Raw genomic sequence first — 22,707 nt, 5'->3', positions numbered from 1 at the left:
CGCCCAAAACTAAGATCTCAGATCTGAGTTTCGATGCTCAAGCAAAAGAGGTAAACCCGCGCTCTCCCTCTCTCTCTTCTTCTCTCCCCCCCCCCCCCCCCCCCCCCCCCCCCCCCCCCCCACACACACACACACACACACACACACACACACAAATGGAGAGGAAGGAGAGCCAGATATGCTCCTTCTCTCTCTCTCTCATGTTCCCTTCCCTCTTTCTCTTTCTCTCTCTCTCTCTCTCTCACATGTGAGAGAGAGAGAGAGAGAGAGAGAGAGAGAGAGAGAGAGAGAGAGTACACACATGCATAAACAAAAAACACATATACACACACATGCATAAACAAAGAATGCATACACACACATTGAGAGAGAAAAACAAAGAGAGAGAGAGAGATAAAGTAAAGATATATATATATATATATATATATATATATATAAAGCAGAGAGAAAGAGGAGAAAACAAAGAGAAAGAGAGAGAGAGAGAGGGGGGGGAGAAGACGAAAAAAGAGAGGTAAGGGGAGAAAACAAAGAGAGAGGGAGAGATAGATAAAAAAAGTAGGGAAAATATAAAATGAAATGTTAAATTAAGATTTAGGGTTAGGTTAGATTTAAAATTACATTTAAAATTAGGTTAAATTAATATCTAAGATTAAGTTAGATTACATTTAACTTATATTTAAAATTTATACTAAATTTTAAATTAGGTTAGACTTAAGATTATGTTAAGATTTAAATTAGATTTAAGATTAAGTTAAAATTTAAATTAGATTTAAGATTATGTTAGATTTAGGTTTATGTTGAGTTTAAGATTAGGTTAGATTAAAATTATGGCAAGATTTAAGATTAGCTAGGTTAGATTTAAGTTAGATTACATTCAGGTTTAGGATTTAAGATTGGATTAGACTTAGGTTTATGTTGATCGAGTTTAAAATTAGATTAAGACAAGATTTAATATTAGATTATATTTACATTTAAGTTAGATTATATTTAGATTTAGGTTAGACTTAAGATTAGATTAGATTTAGGTTTATGTTGAGTTTAAGATTAATTTAGATCTAGATTTATGTTAGATTAGATTAGATTAGATTAGATTTAGGTTAGATTTTAGGGCATGCCAATGAAGGCTTTGCCCAAAGAGCAAACACTAGGTACACAACAATTTGTATATTCTCATCATAATCTGACACCTATTAACTCACCCACTAACCATGTTCAGTTAGCTCAAAATCACCATATGTTCAATTAGGTTAGATTTAAGATTAGATTTTGGATGTGATTTTTATATTAAAGTCTACCTTCGGGATTATGGAAGAAAATTAGAGTTAGGCGAACGGTGATCTCTCTCTTTCTCTCTACGGATGCGACCTTAAGTTGGAAAGCTTTCAACGGCATGATACTCGAATTGGAGGCCAACATGTAATGTGCTAAGTAATCCTTCGAACAAGGATCTGCTGTGAAGAGATGTTAAGAGACTGTGAATTGCTACAGGTAGAGAAGAGGCAAAGGGGTTTTGTCCACTATATGCATTGTCATGTAGACGTGAGTGTGTAAATTTCTTGTACCCACAAATATAGGCATTGACCAATAAAAACGAGATTATAACCCGGTGGTTCTGATCTCCATGCACCTCTAGACCAAGGTGTGCGGGAATCGGACATGACTAGAGAATGTGAGGTAGTTTACAGTGTGAACAAAGAGAGAGAGAGAGAGAGAGAGAGAGAGAGAGAGAGAGAGAGAGAGAGAGAGAGAGAGAGAGAGAGAAGACGGAGGATGCAAGTTATAAGGTTTTTACATTCATTATGAGTAGTGATGAGGATGTGGGGCTATCCAACCGAAACACCTATCTCTCAACAAGGATTTTAAGTCCTTGTAATCAATGCAAGCATGTTGTGCGACGTACAAGATGCATTTTTTTGCAGCACGTTCGCGAATTTGGCAAGTTTGATCCATCTATTATAGATTGAGTTGTTGCCAATTATAACTCATCCGACTCTGACGCTGGCCAATAGGCAGCAATCTTGCAACCCAATAGACGCGCTCGCAGGTGCTTTGGTCAAGCGGCATACGTGAGGCCACAAGATGTAGCCTCTAACAGCTCGAAGGATGATCATGCAGACCACATTCCAAGCAAGGCAATGTTTAAGCCCGAGATCGATGAAATGATCGCGACGATCATGGATTCAAAAAGGCTTATCTATGATGATATGAAAAGTGAAGCCGATATGCCATTGTATGATGGAGCATGTGTGTCTAGATTGAAGGCGCTCCTGGCTCTTCTCAACATGCAGGCAAAGTTTGGATGGAGGGAAACTAGCATTAGAGTGCTTTTCAGGTGATCTATTACAATGTGTTTACTTCAATAAAAAACTCTAGATGTATAATGATATGGTAGATTACTTACACAAGTGTACCGCATTTTTTTCTATGTGTAGATTGCTCAAAGAGCACATACTGCCAGCTGATAATGTGATGCCGGATTCCAGAGAGGAAGCAAGAAAGATCTTGCAAAACTTGGGGATGGATTACAATTCGGTTCATGCTTGTCCTAACGTGATTCCGAGAGATATCGAGTAGATCTGGAACAAAAATTCCACAAAAGGTTTTGCAACATTTTTCTCTACTTCCTCGCATCAAGCATTTCTTCAAATGTAAGTCCATGGCCACCCTAGCATCATGCCACAAAGGAGAATAGATCTTCGGATGGTGTGCTATGGATTCCTGCAGATTGCATAGCCTGAAAACATATAGACAATACATGGCCGGATTTTGCCAGGGAAGCTCGAAATTTGCGCATAGTCCTGGCTATGGATGGCATGAATCCATTTGGTCAGAGATCAACATCTTACCATGTATGACCCATTGTCATCGTCAACTACAACATTCCCCCGTGGTTGACTACCAAGAAGGGGCACCTGTGGCTAAGCTTGATTGTGTCAAAGCGGTATAAAGTGAAGAATATGGATGTGTATCTTCGTCCACTATTGGAAGAGCTACAACAATTGTGGATTGGCATAGATGTGGTGGATATGAGCCGACACACAGGTCGATGGAATGCTTTGATCAGAGGCATTCTAATGTGGACCATGCATGACTATCCCGGACTAACAAAATGCTCAAGTGATTTGCACTCAAACTCAAAAACTGTAAATCTTGGTTTTTATCAAGCTTATCTATTGTCATGTGTATACATGCAGGGCTTTAAACAAGCAGATACAGAGCATGTGTCACATGTAGACCTAGACTTAATGCACGTTAGGCGCCATCATTGAAGAAGCAAATCTACAAAAGTCATCAAGAGTATCTTCCAGAGAATCATGTGTTACGCAACAGCATTCTGGGAAGAGAACCACCGAGGATGTCTGCACAAACATGGTTAGAGCAGAAGGAGATGTGTGATGACGGTTTTCCCCCAGGGATGAAGAGAATCTCTCTATGGTACGAGTTACCATATTGGCCCAGACTCATGATCAATCACTTGCTCGATCCAATGCACATATTCAAGAATGTGGGTAATCTGTTGTGGGACCATCTGACCGGCAAGAAAGACACTTTGGGAGCAAGGGTTGAGCTTACAAATGTGGATCGTATGGAGCAATATTGGCCGTAGACAGTATGCGATGGATCGATAAAACTCCCTAAAGCGCCATGGATTTTGACAGGAGCCCAAGACGCAAAGTAAAAGAGACCATTCAATCTGTGCAGACCCCCACTGGTGTACTGCACTCGCTCTGAACGTGTTCACTAAAGAAGGAAAGCTTACCGGTTTGAAGTCACACAACTGGCATAAATGTGTCAGGTATATTTGAAGTGGAATATATGATAGTGGGAATTGTGTAGCAAAGTTTTGTGTGGACTTTAATATCATTACTAAACATGTTTTGCAGTTTATTTTACCGGTGGCATTGAGGGATGTTTGTCTCTTGACGTCCGTAACACAATCTACAAACTTGCGAAGTTGGTACAATGGATCTCACAAAAGGAGATCAATGTAGACTTCATACCATTCGCCAAACTAAACACTGTAGAGGTTGTGTGCATGTTTGAGAAACAATTTCCTACTACCATGCTTACCATTCGGGTGCATCTTCTTGTTCACATAGTTGATGAGGTGAAAATAGCTTGCACAATACATCCTAGATAGATGCTCTTTTTAGAATGTTTCATGAAAACACTCAAGGGATATGTGCGTAGGATAGTATGGCAAAAGGTTGGCTGGTATCAGAGTCCCTAGTTTACATTGGAGAGTGGCTAGACGGATTTGATAAAGCCCGAGACACGCTATGGCGAACCATAGATGATGAGTGCATATCTGGGATTTTCATGTGCAATCTCGGTGTTGAGAAGAAGATGACGAAAGATCTAGAGGCTAAAATCAACTGACTTTGCATGCTTCACAATCCAGTGATGCAAAAGTGGATTTCACAATACGAGGATGCAAAGCAAGAGCGACAAAGGGCACGAATCGAGTGGAGACAGGAAAGACGACCGACGATGCATTATCCAGCGGGTCCAGAGAGCCTACCAACATTCACGAGCTTAAGATGGTTGCACAACCAATTGAAAAGCGCACAACAGTGCGGTGAAGAAGTGACTGAGGAGGAGTGGGAGTACTCTCGGGGTTGCCCAACCAAGGTAAGTTTGCAATGTACGACTAGCGACTTTCTAGATGTTTGAACGGCCACTCATAATCTTTGTTGGTTGTAGTATAAGTCATACACAACAGCATGGTGTAAAGGTCGACATTTTAGGGTGGAACGGATTGACAAAAAGCGTTTTACTCAAGATTGTGGAATCATGGTAAAATTTGAACAGTCTAGTCGACGACGGTCCTTTGATGCAGGTTCTGTGGTGGCGGAACTCACTTACTTCGGCATGCTACAAGAAATTTTGAGGATCGATTATAGAGGATTTTTTGTCGACTTGTTTGACGTGCAATGGTTCAAGATAAACATGGAGGGTCACAACGCTACTGTGCGCAGAGGAGAGTCTGGTTTCCTTGAGGTGGTTCAACTAAAAAATGGACCGACCTAAGAGACACTTTCGTACTACCCGAGCATTGTGAACAAGTAAGTATCTAAATAGTTAACGTCCAACTTTAGAAGTTATGTGCTTGGAAGCTCTCATGTAAGTTATGTGGCTTTGGCAGGTGATATTTCATCCTACAAAGTCTGCATCAAACTGGTGGTATGTCATAGAGGTAGCCCCTCATAGTGCACGGATGTATGAGGGCTACAATGTATCAATCACAGCCGCATCAATGGAGGAGATCGGAGAAGATGCTCAGTCAGAAGCCGCTGAGGTGGTGCCAGACGAGCATCAAGCTGCTACTCTCTATGGGGTTGGTATGTCATAGAGGTAGCCCCTCATAGTGCACGGATGTATGAGGGCTACAATGTATCAATCACAGCCGCATCAATGGAGGAGATCGGAGAAGATGCTCAGTCAGAAGCCGCTGAGGTGGTGCCAGACGAGCATCAAGCTGCTACTCTCTATGGGGTGTATGCAGAGGATCTACAAAATGAAACGGAGGACATCTGCCTAAACGGAAAGCTCTATATATACTGTAACATTTAATAGCCTAATAACTTGTGTGTAGCGGAAATTAGCATGAACATAGTGGGCATTTCATTAGAATAGATTCCTAATGAGAATTACAAGAGTGCTTGGGTGGAGAGAGCAACAAAAAGCATAACACCTAGTTAGATAGCATGAACAATACTTTCAAAAGAGAGAGAAATTAAGCAATTGACAATAGTTGAGGACCGTATTTGCATGGAGTCGGTCCCCCCTCCAAAAGGATTTGTATTATTGTTTCTCCCATCAAGAGAGACATTGTACAACACAATTGTTTGTGTTCCTTCAAGACTAGCTAGTGCAATGAAGATGAAAGCTTCACGCACCAAGCGAAACACTTAGCAAACACAACTTTAATTATCCCCGGTCTCAGACCCAAGACCTCACACACCTTCGAAGATGGTGAGAGCTAGCAGGGTATGAGAGTAGATTGAGAGGAAGAAGGAGTATCTTACGAGAAAGATGTACATCTCCTCACATAATCACTCATATTAGCATAACTTAGCTTAGTAATTAGCTTGGTAGAGGAGATGAGAATGCATTGAAGCTTGGCTCTTGGTTGTATTTGCATCCACATGCCACGAGTGTGTTGATGTAGGCTTCTATCTCACAAGCTTGGAGTAGGTGATGAGCTCTCCATTAAAGCTTGGGAAGAGATAGTCTTCTCTTTCTTCATACATGAGATTGTGTGAGTGTGTGATAATGCCTCGCAAAAATCAGACATGAGATTGTGTGAGTGTGTGTGTGATAATGCCTTGCAAAAATCAGCCCCCCCTCTCTCTTGGGCGAGCCCTCTTGCTATTTGCTCTTGCTAGCTCCCCAATGGCCCTCTCCCAGTCAAGCCAATGATTATTAAGCAGCATAAGTGATGGCCTATTGACATGTGTCCCCCTTTCCCCTTTTGTGAGAGCTTTAGGTAATTTAATAATTGAACTAAACTCTCATTGGACCCCTTTGCCTCATGGCCAATAGGAATCAGGCAAGCCATTGGGCTGCTGAATGCTCATTGGACCCCTTGGAAGACTGTCCAATAGTCTTCTAGAGGACTTAATTCTCATTGGTTCTTTTATTAAGTGTTTTTAAATTAATTAAACTAGATTTACTCTAGCCTAAATCTCATTGGTCCACCTCCAAGGCCATCCAATTGGAATTGGGCACACCTTGTGGGCATCTGGGCTAGGAGCTAACATGTGTCCCTAATTCCCTTTGTGTAAAGGGAGCCTGTGGTGTGTGTGACTTTCTCTCTCACCCTACTACCAAGGCTCGCCCCCTCCTATGTAGGGATTTGAAAAGACTTTGTCACACACAAAGCATCCAATTTCCCTAGGTTGACCTTTGGACACAACCTTTGAATTTTGGAACCTTAGCATTTTGGAAGTCTTAATGGGCTGAACCTTAGGTCTTTTTAGCCCATTGTTGCACATGGCTCTTTTGCAGATGGCCCCCGCCTTTGATCCCTATTTTCCCTCCTTCGATCCCTACTGTGGTCCATCCTCTAGCTTAACCAATATTCTAGCTTTTTTTTCCTCCCTGGCACTTCCCCACATTAAATGATCAGTTTTAATATGAGAAAATCATTTAGGAGAATTAGATATTGATTATTATGAGATAACCTCTCTCTTGAAATCATAGTCGTCCTCGACTATGGTGTAGAAATAAAGCATATTCATGAGTCCTTTTCTTAGCGGTAAGATCCCTATGTTTCCCTACGACATCATTCCACAATGGATGACTAGTCCATTTGCGCTTGAGAGCCTGAGGCTGCCGCAAGCATGTCTGCACATTAGTCCTATCAATCTTCCATAGTAGAGTGACAAGCTCTACTTGGTGTTTGGGAGACTTCGTCTCCGCAAACTTGATCTAAGCATGCATACTACTTCATTTTTGTGCACAATAAAGAAAAAGAGAGTCTTATAAGACAAAAACTTTGTTAATTTTTAACATTTTGTACATTTGCTTACTGTTGGGAAGCATTGTAAGCATTGACAAGGTTTAGGTTATCCTTTAATTGTATGCCTTGCATCCATCTAGCATCTTCAAAAGGATAATTATTAAACTTAGTAAGATATCGTCGGATAGTCTTACCGCCTCTTAGTACCTTGTCTTCATGTCGGAGAATGGACTCGGGCTGCAACACCTCCTCTTGGTCCTCGATCTCCGGTGGGTCTTCAATAGTTGGTTCTTGAGGCAGCTCTCCTTTGTAAGGTTTTAATAGGCTCACATGGAAAGCATTATGTATGAGCCAATGATTGGGCAACTTGAGTTGATAGGCCATCTCATTGATCGGCCTAAGAATCTAGAAGGGACCATAGTACCTTTTGCTAGTTTAGCATAGTACTTTTGGTGGCCCGTAGGATTCTTGCCTTTCGTATGTCTTGATCGAGCCTTGGGAAACTTTAACAAGACCCAATCGTTTTCTTTAAAGGCTTGGGCTCTTCTGTGCTTGTCATCAACAGCCTTTTGCCTTTGTTGTGAGATAGAGATAGCATCCTCAATCTTTTGAAAAGATTCTTGTAGGTCTCGGCTATACTCATCTACAACCAAGATCTTCCCATGTACCTTAAGTAGCAAGGGACTTTTTTATCTCCCCTCAATTACCTCGAAAGGTGCTTTTCCCGTGGAAGTATGTACAGTGTTATTGTAAGCATACTCCACTAAGGGTAAGTACTTCTCCCATTGGGATCTTTGATCTACTTACGTTACATAGGCTTTTAGTAGATCGAGAATGGTTAGGTTATCTATTTCACTTTGGCCATCCGTTTGTGGATGATAGGCCGAAGAGAAGTTTAGCCTTGTCCCTAAATTCTCAAAGAGACCCTTCCAGAAATTACTCATCATTCTAGGATCTCTATCCGACACTATGGACATTGGCAAGCCATGGTACTTGAAAATTTGTGAAATGAAGAGGGTTGCCATTTGATGGGCTTTGATAGTCTTTTTGACAGGTATAAAATGAGCTTGTTTACTGAACCTGTCTAATATCGTCCATATTCCCGTATTCCCATGGATAGACTTAGGCAATCCAAAGATAAAATCCATGGATATGCTCTCCCATGGTGAATTAGAGATTGGCAAGGGTTGAAGCAATCCAAGTTGCTTCCGTCTATCAAATTTTGTCATTTGGCATACCACACATTTAGAAACATACTCTTGTATGTTCACTTTCATGGTAAGCCAATAGAAATATGTTTCAATTCCCTTTAAGGTAGACTGAATCCCCCTATGCCCCACATAAGGTGGAGCATGAGATTCATACATTACTTTCTCACGTAGTGAGTTACTAACACATAGTCTATTGCCATAGAGAAGATAACCATCTTGTAAAGTAAATGGTTCTTCTTTCTTCCCTAATGCAAGGGCTGAATTCACATCTCTAAAATCGGGATCAATAGCATACTCATCTATCATGAAGATAGATCATTGTGAGTTACTATGGAAACCGCATTCACTCTCGGCCATCTTGAGAGTGCATCAACTACTTGATTATGCTTGCCAGCAATGTGAGCAATATGAAAATGAAATTGCGAAAGGAAATTTACCCACCTCATTGTTTGTCGGAGAGCTTGGTCTACGTCATGAAGTACTTAAGACTTTGGTGATCCGTTTGCAGAATGAAAGGAGTCCCCAATAAATAGTGCTTCCATGAGTCTAAGGCATGTAGAACTGCAAGGAGTTCTTTTTCATATATGCCTAGAGCTTGCTCAACAGGGTCGAGCCTTCGACTCTCATAGCCTATGGCGTGCCCTTCTTGGAGCAAAACAGCTCCAAGGCAATCACCACAAGCATCACATTGGACCTCAAATGGTTTTGAGAGATCCAGTAGTGTAAGCACAGGTTGAGAGATAAGCTTTTCTTTAAGCTTTTCGAAAGCATTGTTCTCCTTAGCAGACCATGTATACCTAACGATTTTCTTTGTTAGGTCATGTAATGGTCCCGCAATTTGTGAGAACTTTTCTATGAAGCGTCTATAGTATGCACACATACCTATAAAGCTTCTTAGTTCTTGAAGATTCCTTGTTTAGGCCATCCTTTTATTACCTCTAACTTGATGGATCCATTTGGATGCCATCTTGAGGATATATGTGACCTAGATACTGAATCTTTTGCAAGAAAATTTCACTTTTCTTTCGATTAACATAAAGTTTATTCTCTCTCAAAACTTGAAATATTACCTGGAGTGTTGCTTTGTTCGTCTAATGAATTAGAGTAGATGATAATATCATCAAAGAACACTCCAGTGAAGGTTCGATGAGGCTGAATAGCTTCTCCATCAAAGTTGAATGTGGCTGGTGCATTGTCAAGCTAAAAGGCATGACAATGTATTCATAAAGACCAAATGTGGCAAAATGCGGTCTTACAATGTCTTGATCAACTATCCTTATTTGATGATAGCCACTTTTTAGGTCAATCCTACTGAAGTAGGTCGATCCTTGTAGCTTATCAAATAGGTCTTCTACCCGTGGAACGGAAACCTATTTTTGATAGTGATCATATTAGTGCTCTATAGTCGACACACGTACGATATGTGCCGTCTTTCTTTTGCACTAATAACACAGGTGAGCAAAATGGAGATGAGCTAGGCCTAACCATGAATGGAGATGAGCTAGGCCTAACCATGCCCTTCTCAACTAACTCATGCACTTGTCGCATAATCTCCTCTTGTTGAGCTTAAGAAACTCTATAAGGAGGTTTGTTAGGCGGTGAACTTCCTGGAAGAAGTTCAATTGCATGGTCATCATTACCTCGTTTAGGAGGTAGCTCACAAGGGATGTCGTCAATAAAAACACTTCTTGAAACCTCTGAGGAAATTGGATAACTCTAATTCCTTTTGGTTGCTTTTATTTCTTTTGCTAAAGCATTAGGTTCATTTTGAGAATCTTTAACAAAAATCATGTACACGGAAATAGAGCTCTTTATTGACTTGTTGAAAGCTGGTGTATGTACAATGAGAATAGTGTTACCCATTTCCTTAGCATCTATATACATTCTTTTTTCCCTGAATTAAAGGAGATTCTCCTTTCAGGAAATTTAACATTGCAGCCAGGCGGTCAAACCATGGTGCCCCTAGGATTACATCCTCATGCTTGAGAGGAGAGATAAAGAAGTCCTCTTTGTCCACATAGCCTTGGACATGAAGCCTCAATTTCCCGATTAAGGGAGTGACTGAAGCTTCTTGCCCCTTGAAGGCACTGTCTGCGGTAGGACATCTCCCATCTCGTAGGATTGTATGACTAGCTTGGGGCCAACTTTATAGATATAAAATTGTGAGTAGAACCAGGGTCAAAGAGAATAAAATCATCATGTTCTCTTACCTTTCCTCAAGCATGGCATAGAGGAGATCCTTTTGATGAGTTTGGTGAGTCTCCTCCTCTTGGATTTCAACCAAGGAAGCTCTAGGAGGATCTTGGAGGTTGTTCTTTTGGGGACAAGCGCGGTACGAATGCCCTTGTTCTCCACACTTGAAACACCGGTTATCCTTGCGATTTTTCCCTTTGTAGACTCCCTTCTCGTTAGCTTTGTTGGAGTTGACCTTAGACTTTTGGACATTGTCCTTCCCTAGTCTCATTGGAAACCTTGTTTTTCGTGGGCTTATTATTTCTTTTAGCCCCGTTTGGAAATTGATTCGAGAGGCCACCATAGTATGGTGTATTACCGCCGATATGGTAACGTGGCCTTTGGGAGTTGACATACTCCGCCATTTCTTCGGTTAAGCCCGCACAAAATTGTTGCTTTTGCTCTCCAAAATCCAACTTTTTGAAGACAGTGGCTTTGAGTTGTAGGTCCCAAAACTTGTCTACATATTTGTGGATGGATTCATAGGGAGAGAGCTTCAAGCTTCGCCATTCGGTGAGTACTTTGTCTTTGGCATCGGTGGCCAAAACTGCTTCATAATGGAAGCTCTTAAAGCTTTCCATGTTCGTGGAGCTTCACCGTTGGCTCGTAGGCTAGACCACCATTGTCTGGCGGACTTTTGAAAGTGCATAGCTACATGGCGTAGCTTAGAGGACTCTGTGAAGCCCTCATCTTCAAACGCCGCATCAAATTGCTGGATAAAGGCCAAGACTTTGTCCATAGCACCAAAGGTACCATCATAGGTAAGGAAAGAGATGCTCTTCCCTCCCTCTTTGAATTTCTTCAACTTGGACGACCTCTTCCATGCGGCATAGGATTTCCTATGGACTCTTCTTTTTGATGGTTCAAAGGTTGCACCATCACTTTCTTCAAAAGGTGAAGAATTTGAAGAAGGTGGAGAAGAGGGTGACCTCTTTCTCGCCTTTTTCTTGTCTTGATCTTCGTTGTCTTCACCATCACTTTCATAAGAGGAAGAGGATGAAGAAGATGGAGAAGAGGGTGTCCTCTTTCTCACCTTTTTCTTCTCTTGCTTTTTATCATCCCTCTTTGAATTATGGCGTGGAGAAGAGTATGATGGTCTTCTCCGCTTTGGTGGTGATGGAGAGCGTTTAGCCCGCCGTCTTCGTGGAGCCATCTCCGTCGAGGTGGCGGGAGACTCACTTCTTTCTCGTTCCTTCGGTGGAGGCTCTTGAGTTCTCCTTTGGGAAGGAGATGCATAATCAAGAAGTAAATTCTTGAGCCCTTCGTACGGATTCTCTTCTTCTTCTCGAATCGGAGAGAGACCTCTTTTGGTAGTTTCACAAGGAGGCTTCCTAGGTGTTCTCTTGTCATGGTGATGAGCTTGGAGAATCCCGTGAGCACGGAGCTGCCGTTGCACTTCACTTTGGAGAGATGGATTTCCCATGGCTTGTTGAAGCCTAGAAACAAGATAGTTAACAAGCATCGGAGCATCATTAGTAGCTTGCTCATTAGCAAAATCAAAGTTATCAACATTAATTTCACTCTCTTTACTATTGTCAGCCATTCTAACAACTTTTAGGTGTAAAATTTTTAGGTGTACTTTGGCACTTCAAGCCCTAGTTGCTACTCCTCTTTACCCCTTTAGAAAAAGCACTCAAGCTACTGTACCCGCGACTCGAATACCATTAATTGCAAGGAATAGAAGAGAGGGTCTTTCGACACCAAAACAGCACCGGCTCCTGTCAAGCTTCTAATAGCTCAATAGTGGTTAAGCCGTAGGCAAGCCCCGTAGGACTCCATTATTAAGACCATAGCTCTCGACGGTGATGCCTCGTTAACTACACAAAGGAAGGCGCACTGCAAGGCTGAAAAATCCCTATTCTACTTACTCACAGGCAATTAATAATACCAACCATTTATAGCTAGCTTGAGGACCTCCCTTCTTGAGCAAGAAAAGAGAAACTTTGTGCTCTGATACCAATGTAACATTTAATGGCCTAATAACTTGTGTGTAGCGGAAATTAGCATGAACATAGTGGGCATTTCATTAGAATAGATTCCTAATGAGAATTACAAGAGTGCTTGGGTGGAGAGAACAACAAAAAGCATAACACCTAGTTAGATAGCATGAACAATACTTTCAAAAGAGAGAGAAATTAGCAATTGACAACAGTTGAGGACCGGATTTGCATGGAGCCGGTCCCCCCTCCAAAAGGCTTTGTATTATTGTTTCTCCCATCAAGAGAGACATTGTACGACACAATTGTTTGTGTTCCTTCAAGACTAGCTAGTGCAATGAAGATGAAAGCTTCATGCACCAAGAGAAACACTTAGAAAACACAACTTTAATTATCCCCGGTCTCAGACCCAAGACCTCACAAACCTTCGAAGATGGTGAGAGCTAGCAGGGTATGAGAGTAGATTGAGAGGAAGAAGGAGTATCTTACGAGAAAGATGTACATCTCCTCACATAATCACTCATATTAGCATAGCTTAGCTTAGTAATTAGCTTGGTAGAGGAGATGAGCATGCATTGAATCTTGGCTCTTGGTTGGATTTGCATCCACATGCCAAGAGTGTGTTGATGTAGGCTTCTATCTCACAAGCTTGGAGTAGGTGATGAGCTCTCCATTAAAGCTTGGGAAGAGATAGTCTTCTGTTTCTTCACACATGAGATTGTGTGAGTGTGTGATAATGCATTGCAAAAATCAGACATGAGATTGTGTGAGTGTGTGTGTTTGCAAAAATCAGCCCCCCCTCTCTCTTGGGCGAGCCCTCTTGCTATTTGCTCTTGCTATCTCCCCATTGGCCCTCCCCCAGTCAAGCCAATGATTATTAAGCAGCATAAGTGATAGCCTATTGACATATTCTCCCTTTCCCCTTTTGTGAGAGCTTTAGGTAATTTAATAATTGAACTAAACTCTCATTGGACCCCTTTGCCTCATGGCCAATAGGAATCAGCAAGCCATTGGGCTGTTGAATGCTCATTGGACCCCTTGGGAGAGTGTCCAATAGTCTTTTAGAGGACTTAATTCTCATTGGTTCTTTTATTAAGTGTTTTTAAATTAATTAAACTAGATTTACTCTAGCCTAAATCTCATTGGTCCACCTCCAAGGCCATCCAATAGGAATGGGGCACACCTTGTGGGCATCTGGGCTAGGGAGCTGACATGTGTCCCTAATTCCCTTTGTGTAAAGGGAGCCTGTGTGTGTGTGTGACTTTCTCTCTCATCCCCTACTCTCAAGGCTCGCCCCCTCCTATGTAGGGATTTGAAAAGACTTTTTGGTCACACACAAAGCATCCAATTTCCCTAGGGTTGACCTTTGGACACAACCTTTGAATTTTGGAACCTTAGCATTTTGGAAGTCTTAATGGGCTGAACCTTAGGGTCTTTTTAGCCCATTGTTGCACATGGCCCCCCCTTTGGATCCCTATTTTTCCTCCTTTGGATCCCTACTGTGGCCGGTCCGCTAGCTTAACCAATGTTCTAGCTTTTTCTCCCGGGCACTTCCCCACATTAAATGATCAGTTTAATACGAGAAAATCATTTAGGAGAATTAGATATTGATTATTATGACATAGACATAGGGAGTTATGCTGAGCTATGCGAGGATGAGAGAGAGACCTCTTAAAGCCATAAACATTGTATTTGAACAATGTTGCTGCGTTTTATAATATATATTGTATTCACGTGGCATTTTGTCCATTCCTGTCTATATGCTATACTTGAGAAATTTAAATTGTGTTTAATTGTCATTGCTTCCACTCCAGGTATGCTCCAGGTATGTTATCACAAGCAGGGACACTCCTCGGTGTGTCGTGAAAGTCTGATACGCCGACGCAGCACTGTGCTCTGAGTGCGATGGAGACTGAGGCTAGAATCGCGAAGGAGGTGATCCATCTCTGCTCATAGATGCTGCATTTATGAGCAGGGATGGATCACCTCTTTCACAATTGCAGCCTCAGTCTCCATCGCACTACCAGTTTCATCCTTTTACAAGATACGTAGAATGCACACGAGAGACAAATTCACAAGAACTTCATAGGAATCTCTCTACACAGGAATCCCTCCCCCTTTATGAGTCCTCTCTCTCTCTCTCTCTCTCTCTCTCTCTACACAAGAATCCCTCTCCCTATTATCTATAGTATATATTATAACTTGTCTATGTTTTCTCCTCCATTCAATATTAAGATTAAATATTCGTGTGTTTAATGCAGGTATGGATGATGATGAATTTCTTTCTTCTTTGTCAACCCAACAGAAGAGGTGATACGAGGAGCGTCATCGCTCTGGAACACCATCACGTCGTGCCACTCCTTCAGTGTCTCCCTCGATTTCGAAGCATTCAGCACGCTCCGAAGCTTCGATGTTGACGAGATGATCTTCACACTCATCTAGGCACCGACGCTCTAGTGGTGGCGGTGGTGGTTGCTGTGGGGATGCTATCGATGATGCCTCGAAATCGTCTTGTGTTCGATGAGGCTCCTTACCTTCCCTTTCTTTGCCCGCCCCCACACCAGCCACAACATCACCATCTATGGTAGGTTTTGCACGGCTATCGGCCGTTCCTGGCTACACACCACTAGCTACTCCTCCGGGAGTCACCCCAGTCGACACTCCTGGCTTAGGGACCCAGACTCCAGTGGAGGCACCCGACGTCTGTACCCCCATCGAGACGCCGCTACAGACCCCTGCCGAGACACCTAGGTTCACGCGTCACAGGCCGTACTCGATCGACATTAGTGGCGGCATCATCTTTGATGAAGAAGGCAAGAAGGTGATCTCGTGCATGCACGGTCTTTGCTCTAGGTGTTTAGACACTCAGGGGGTTCACCGTTCTCAGTACCCCCTATATAACATACGTTCGTGGGGTATTAAAAAAACCCCTCTTTTAACATGTCTAAATGAATAAAATGACCCGTTATTTTAGGATTTTTTTCCAAAATTATATATAATAACCCCCCTTATTTTAATGTATCTCTGTTAAATTGCCTAAAACTTTTGGAGTTTAAAACCCCTCCTATTGAACTCACGTTATACATTAACATGATTACATAGTGCACTCCTAAGTTTAGACACTACATACTAAACACCTGGAGTGAAGTGCCAAGTGAATTAAAAGACAGAGTCATCAACATGCTGCATGATGAGTTTCCCGTGTCAAGTCGGGATGAGCGCTTCAATAAAGACTTGATGAAGGTTCGAATGCGCGAATATTGCAAGCACAAGCGTTCTGAAGTACCAAAAGCAATAAAGCATGGGTGGAACATACCAGATTGACTAGCCAAAGAAGATTGGAAGAATGTGAAGCGAGCAGCACATGAGAATCCTGACAAGTGGAAGCAACAAAAGGAGGCAACCAAAGCGCGAGTAGAGGCAAGGAGCTCGCACCACTTGGGGAGTGGCGGGTAGGCATCATTTGAGGCCGATTTTGTAAGTGTTTTTGCATTGCTCTTTAGGTTTGGTAGTTACATCTATTTGTACTTTTAAATTCTAACATAATAGATTCTTTGTATGTTTTGAATAGTGGTCGATGACAGGACGTGATTCCACACCGTACGAGCGCGAGTACGCAGGCAGAAAGGGCTTAAACGCCCTAATGGACATTCTGAGTTCTTGTGGCGGCATGGTTAGTATTTCACTTCACTCTTTTACATTTGTTGTATTTTAATGATAAGCTAAGAAAATAGATTGTTTTGTAAATTATATGTTTATACTTACAGAAAGTCTTATTGTTTTTTCTGCAGAATCTGATAGATACGCTGCTTGGACGTGATGAGACGCTGCTATCTGGCTACGGCTAGAATGGCATCGTCTAATCAGACGTCTCATCGCGTGTATATTATACAAAATGTACATGGTTATTATTTCACTTCACTCTTTTACATTTGTTGTATTTTAATGATAAGCTAAGAAATAGATTGTTTTGTAAATTATATGTTTATACTTACAGAAAGTCTTATTGTTTTTTCTGCAGAATCCGACAGATATGCCACTTGGACGTGATGAGACGTCTGATTAGACGATGCCAATCTAGTCGTTGCCAGATAGCAGCGTCTCATCGCATCTCATTGTGTCCAAGCGACGTATTTGTCAGATTCTGCAGAAAAAACAATGAGACTTTCGTAAGTATAAACATATAATTTACAAAACATCGCATCAATTCACACGTCACAGGTGAGAGGGCTTGCCGTACTCGATCACTTCTCAAGCCCTCTCGCCTGTGACGCGTGAACCGATGCGATGCATATTTTCCTTTTGTCATACATGTATAATGAGATGATGTGTGTCTTTTTGTAACTATTGGAAAACCATGTATTTTCTCAATAATGATAATGGTATTGTAAATATTACATTTGCAAAGCTTAAAAATCAAGTGATTTTGCGTATGATATGTACAATTGTCATTGATTTACTTTCATCAATTTACTTTTGTCAGTTTTGTATCTTTATTCTACAAACAATACTATGCATGATGGAGTTAATGGTTATATTGTCTTGTGGATGACTACTTTCGGTATATACCTTGCACTTTCTTTCAAATGTGAATCTGGGCTTATCTTGGATTCATTTAGGTTTACACTATTATTGAAACATTCAATATGGTTGATGGGTGAATGCCCTGCCACCCAAAATTTTCTACTCTCAGGCGTCGCTATATAAGGCTTTGCAATGTCGCTATGAGCGTCGCTACAAAAAGCCTGCAACTGTCGCTATCTGTGTCGCTATATAGCGACATTCTCGTAGCGATGCTATTAGCGACGATGTTAGCGACGTCGGGGAGTATAAAAACCCAATGTATTTTCGTCTCTAAAAACGTCACAAGTGCACACAACCTCTTGTAGTGTATACATCTAGAGTTTTTTATTGAAGTAAATACATTGTAATAGATCACTTGAAAAGCGTTGTGATGCTAGTGTTACTCCATCCAAACTTTGCCTGCATGTTGAGAAGAACCAATAGCGCCTTCAATCTAGACACTCGTGCTCCATCATACAATGATGGTATCGGCTTCACTTTTCATATTGTCATAGATAAAACTTTTTGAATCCATGATCGTCTCGATTATTTCATCGATCTTGGGCTCAAACATTGCCTCGTTGGGAATGTGGTCTGCATGATCATCCTCCGAGATGTCAGGGGCTACATCTTGTGGCCTCACGTATACTGCTTGACCAAAGCGCTTGCGAACACGTCTATTGGGTTGCAAGATTGCTACCTGTTGGCCAGCGTCAGAGTCCGACGAGTTATAATTGGCAACAACTCGATCTATAATAGATGGATCAAACTCGCCAAATTCACAAACGTGCTGCAAAGAAACGCGTCTTGTCCATCGCACACCATGCTTGCATTGATTACAAGGACATAAGATCCTTGTTGAGAGATAGGTGTTTCGGTTGGACGGCCCCACATCCTCGTCACTACTCATAATGAATGTAAAAACCTTAAAACCTGGACATAAATTTAATCTTCTATTGGCATCCTCCGTCTTTTATCTCTCTCTCCCTCTCTCTTTGTTCACACTGTAAACTACTTCACATTCTCTAGTCATGTCCGATCCCCCCTAACCTCGGTCTAGAGGTGCATGGAGATCAGAACCACCGGGTTATAATCTCGTCTTTATTGGTCAATGCCTATATTTGTGGGTACGAGAAATCTACACACGCACGTCTACATGACAGTGCATGTAGTGGACAAAACCCCTTTGCCTCTTCTCTAGCTGTAGAAATTCACAGCATCTTAACATCTCTTCACAGCAGATCCTTGTTCGAGGGATTACTTAGCACATTACATTTTGGCCTCCAATCTGGGTATCATGCAGTTGAAAGCTTTCCAACTTAAGGTCACATCCATAGAGAGGAAGAGAGGGATCACCGTTTGCCTAAGTCTAATTTTTTTCCGTAATCCCAAAGGTACACTTTAATATAATAACTAAATCCAAAATCCAACCTAATTGAACATATGGTGATTCTGAGTTAATTGAACATGGGTAGTGGGTGACTTAATAGGTGTCATATTCTGATAGGAATATACATATTGTTGTGTACCTAGTGTTTACTCTTGGGACAAAAACCTTCATTGACATGCCCTAAAATCTAATCTTAAATCTAACATAAATCTAGATCTAATCTAATCTTAAACTCAACATAAACCTAAATGTATTCTAGTTTTAAATCTAACCTAAACCTAAATATAAATTAACTTAAATCTAGATATAATCTAATTTTAAATCTAACTTAGTTAATCTTAAATTTTGTCTTAATCTTAAATCTAACATAAATCTAAATCTAATCTAATCTTAAATTCAACATAAACTTAAATTTAATCTAATCTTAAATTTTAAACCTAAATGTAATCTAACTTAAATCTAACCTAGCTAATCTTAAACTCAACATAAACCTAAATCTAACCTAAAACTAAATGTAATCTAACGTAATCTTAAATTTAATTTAAATCTTAACCTAATCTTAAGTCTAACTTAATTTTAAATTTAGCATAAATTTTAAATATAAGTTAAATGTATCTAACATAATCTTAGATCTTAATCTAATCTAATCTTAAATGTAATTTTAAAATTAACCTAACCCTAAATCTTAATATAACATTTCATTTCATATTTTCTCTCATTTTTTAATCTATCTTTCTCTCTCTCTTTGTTTTCTCCCCTTACCTCTTTTTTTTTTTGTCTTCTCTCCCGCTCTCTCTCTTTGGTTTTTTTTTTCCTCTCCCTCTCTCCCTCTCTCTCTCCCTCTTTCTCTTTGTTTTCTCCTCTCTCTCTCTCTCTCTCTCTCTCTCTTTGCTTTATTATATATCTCTCTCTCTTTACTTTCTCTCTCTCTCTCTCTCTCTCTCTCTCTGTCTTTTCCTCTCTCAATGTGTGTGTGTGTGTATGCATTCTTTGTTTATGCATGTGTGCGTGTGTATGTGTTTTTTGTTTATACATGTGTGTACTCTCTCTCTCTCTCTCAAAGACACAATGTGTGTGTGTGTGTGTGTGTGTGTGTGTGAGAGAGAGAGAGAGAGAGAGAGAGAGAGAGAGAGAGTACCCCCCCCCCCCCCCCCCCCCCCCCCCCCAACACACATACACACAGATGAGGAGAGGAAGGAGAGCCAAGTATGCTCCTTTCCTCTCCTCTCTCTCATGTTCCCTTCCCCTCTTTCTCTCTCTCTCTCTCTCTCTCTCAAGACTCAAAGACACAATGTGTGTGTGTGTGTGTGTGTGTGTGTGTGAGAGAGAGAGAGAGAGAGAGAGAGAGAGAGAGAGAGTACGCCCCCCCCCCCCCCCAACACACATACACACACATGAGGAGAGGAAGGAGAGCCAAGTATGCTCCTTCCCTCTCCTCTCTCTCATGTTCCCTTCCCCTCTTTCTCTCTCTCTCTCTCTCTCTCACACACACACACACACACACTGTGTGTGTGTGTGTGTGTGTGTGAGAGAGAGAGAGAGAGAGAGAGAGAGAGAGAAAGAGGGGAAGGGAACATGAGAGAGAGGAGAGGGAAGGAGCATACTTGGCTCTCCTTCCTCTCCTCGTGTGTGTATGTGTGTGTGTGTATGTGTGGGGGGGGGGGGGGAGGGAGGGAGGGGGAAGAGAGAGAGAGAGAGAGAGAGAGAGAGAGAGAGAGAGGGAGAGTGCGGGTTTACCTGTTTCGCAAGAGTGTCGAAACGCAGATATGAAATCTGAGTTTTTGGTGCTCTCGATTTATTTTTAACCCTTGTCGGCGTCGCTATGGGCGTCGCTGTGCAACACAGAAAATAGCAACGCTCATAGCGACGCCGTGGATTTTCACTTTTGAATGTCGCATTCCGAGCGTCGCTAATGTGAAGTACCTCTTGTAGTGTTCTTCATTTGGAGTTAAGGAGAGCATCATATGCTTTATGTAAGAAAATAAAGTTCCCAGTTGATCTTGAACTTCTAGTTTCTGCCATGGAAAGAAGCATCCCCTTGTCTCAATGGAGAGGAAAGATTCCTTTGTATTACTGAGCCTTAAGGCTTAGAATGAGAGATCTCTTTCTTAAATCACCCTCCCCCTACTTTTGGGTCAATGTAGAATTGGTGCACTTTCTGGATCGTTAATTAAGAATCACGAATTGGCGACACATGTCAGGTGAGCTTGTTTTATAATGTATATGGTTCTTTCTATCATTTCAACTTGGTCTCTTCTTTTAATGCTCAATTGACTTCTTTGTTTAATAAAGGTTATTTTTTATATATATAATGTAAATGGGTATTTCCATCATTGTCATTTGGTCCCTTTATTTAATGCTCACTTGATTTTTTTTGTTTTTTAAATCTTTGTTTAGTTTATAAAGTTTTATAAAAGTTATATTTTTCTTTATAATGTAAGTGTCTCTTTTCATCATTGTAATTTGGTCCCTTTATTTGATGCTCACTTGATTTTAAAAAAAATCTTTGTTTAGTTTATAAATGGGTCTGTTCATTGAAGGATCTAATTACTTTCTTATCAGCTTTTTTATTTAAAACAAAGTTTTTTTCTTGTAGATTTTCTTTTTATTTACAGACAATTTCTAATTAAAAATTTATAAATGGTCCTTACATAAAAGATTTTTTCACCACTACGAATTATTTTTCGACTTTTGTTTTGATATGCAAATGTCACCTTACTTTAGTGCATCTTTTATTATTAAGCATTAGCTTTAAAAACATTTCACAACAACTAAGATTTTTTTTTCAACTTCTTGTTTTGATAAGTAAATGTCACCATGTTACTTTAGTGCATGCATTATTATTAGGGATTAGACGTAGACATTTTCAATATTCATTTCTATTCTAAAGATATTATGTATTTATTATTATTATAGGGATTAGGTTTAAACATTTTCAATATTCATTTCTATCTTAAAGATATTATGTATTTATTTCATTTAATAGCATGCATCATTTTATTGTGTAATTTGTTTTATTGATATATTTATAGAAGAGTTATATCAATCCCTAAACTCTCACTAATATTTTATTTTTCATGAGGTCAATTAATATAACACTCATACATAAGGGCATAAGGAAAAGCGAAGATTTTTTATGCAATTACTTTACAATTGAATGGAATTGTTGGATGTTCTTCATGTGGTATTTGAACGTTTTTGGATTTTAATGTGTTGATATGGGAGTGCCCCCCACTCCCTCACTTCGTTGGAATCGAGGTAGCTCTCTCTCTCTCTCTCTCTCTCTCTCTCTCTGTCTCTCTCTCTAGGCCGTCGTAAATCTTTATCTTGTTTGGACTACACAAGGAGTCCCTAGTGAAGGGTGGATTTTTGGGTGCAAATCTGGACCATTGGAAAAAGCTTGTCGATTAATGCCACATGACAAGCTAATGATAATTTTAATTTATTTTCTAGAGGGCCTTGGGAGAGGGTGCTGACATTTTTTGTACCTCTGTCTTTAAAGAGGGGCATTGAGTTTTGTGTCAAACATTATGTATAACTCGTACGGCCGGCCGCCTTCGGCGGCCTCTCTCTCTTTCTCTCTCCCTCTTTATCGCATGCACATAGGCTTTTCTAAGTCTTCACGTCGCAGATTTCGACACGTGTAAAGGGCTCCCTCTTCCGCCATATTATGTTAGTTTAGATGTCTTTGGAATATGTTATAATGTAAATAATTTATTGTTACACATTTTTTTAAAAAAAAAATATTGTATTGTGACACTACATGTTTAAAAATAATATTGTCACTTTCTATTTTTCTCAAATAAGTTTTTTATTAGGAATTCTTGTTAATAGCCTTATGTAGGCCATAGTGAAAATTTTGAACATGTTTTATAACCATTTTCTAATTCAAGGTTCCACTTTCTTCAA

Source organism: Adiantum capillus-veneris, chromosome 1, assembly GCF_014529385.1.
Source record: "Adiantum capillus-veneris isolate H3 chromosome 1, ASM1452938v2, whole genome shotgun sequence".
Classification (NCBI taxonomy): domain Eukaryota; kingdom Viridiplantae; phylum Streptophyta; class Polypodiopsida; order Polypodiales; family Pteridaceae; genus Adiantum; species Adiantum capillus-veneris.
The sequence above is the reverse complement of the archived record's forward strand: the minus strand, read 5'-3'. Positions refer to the sequence as shown.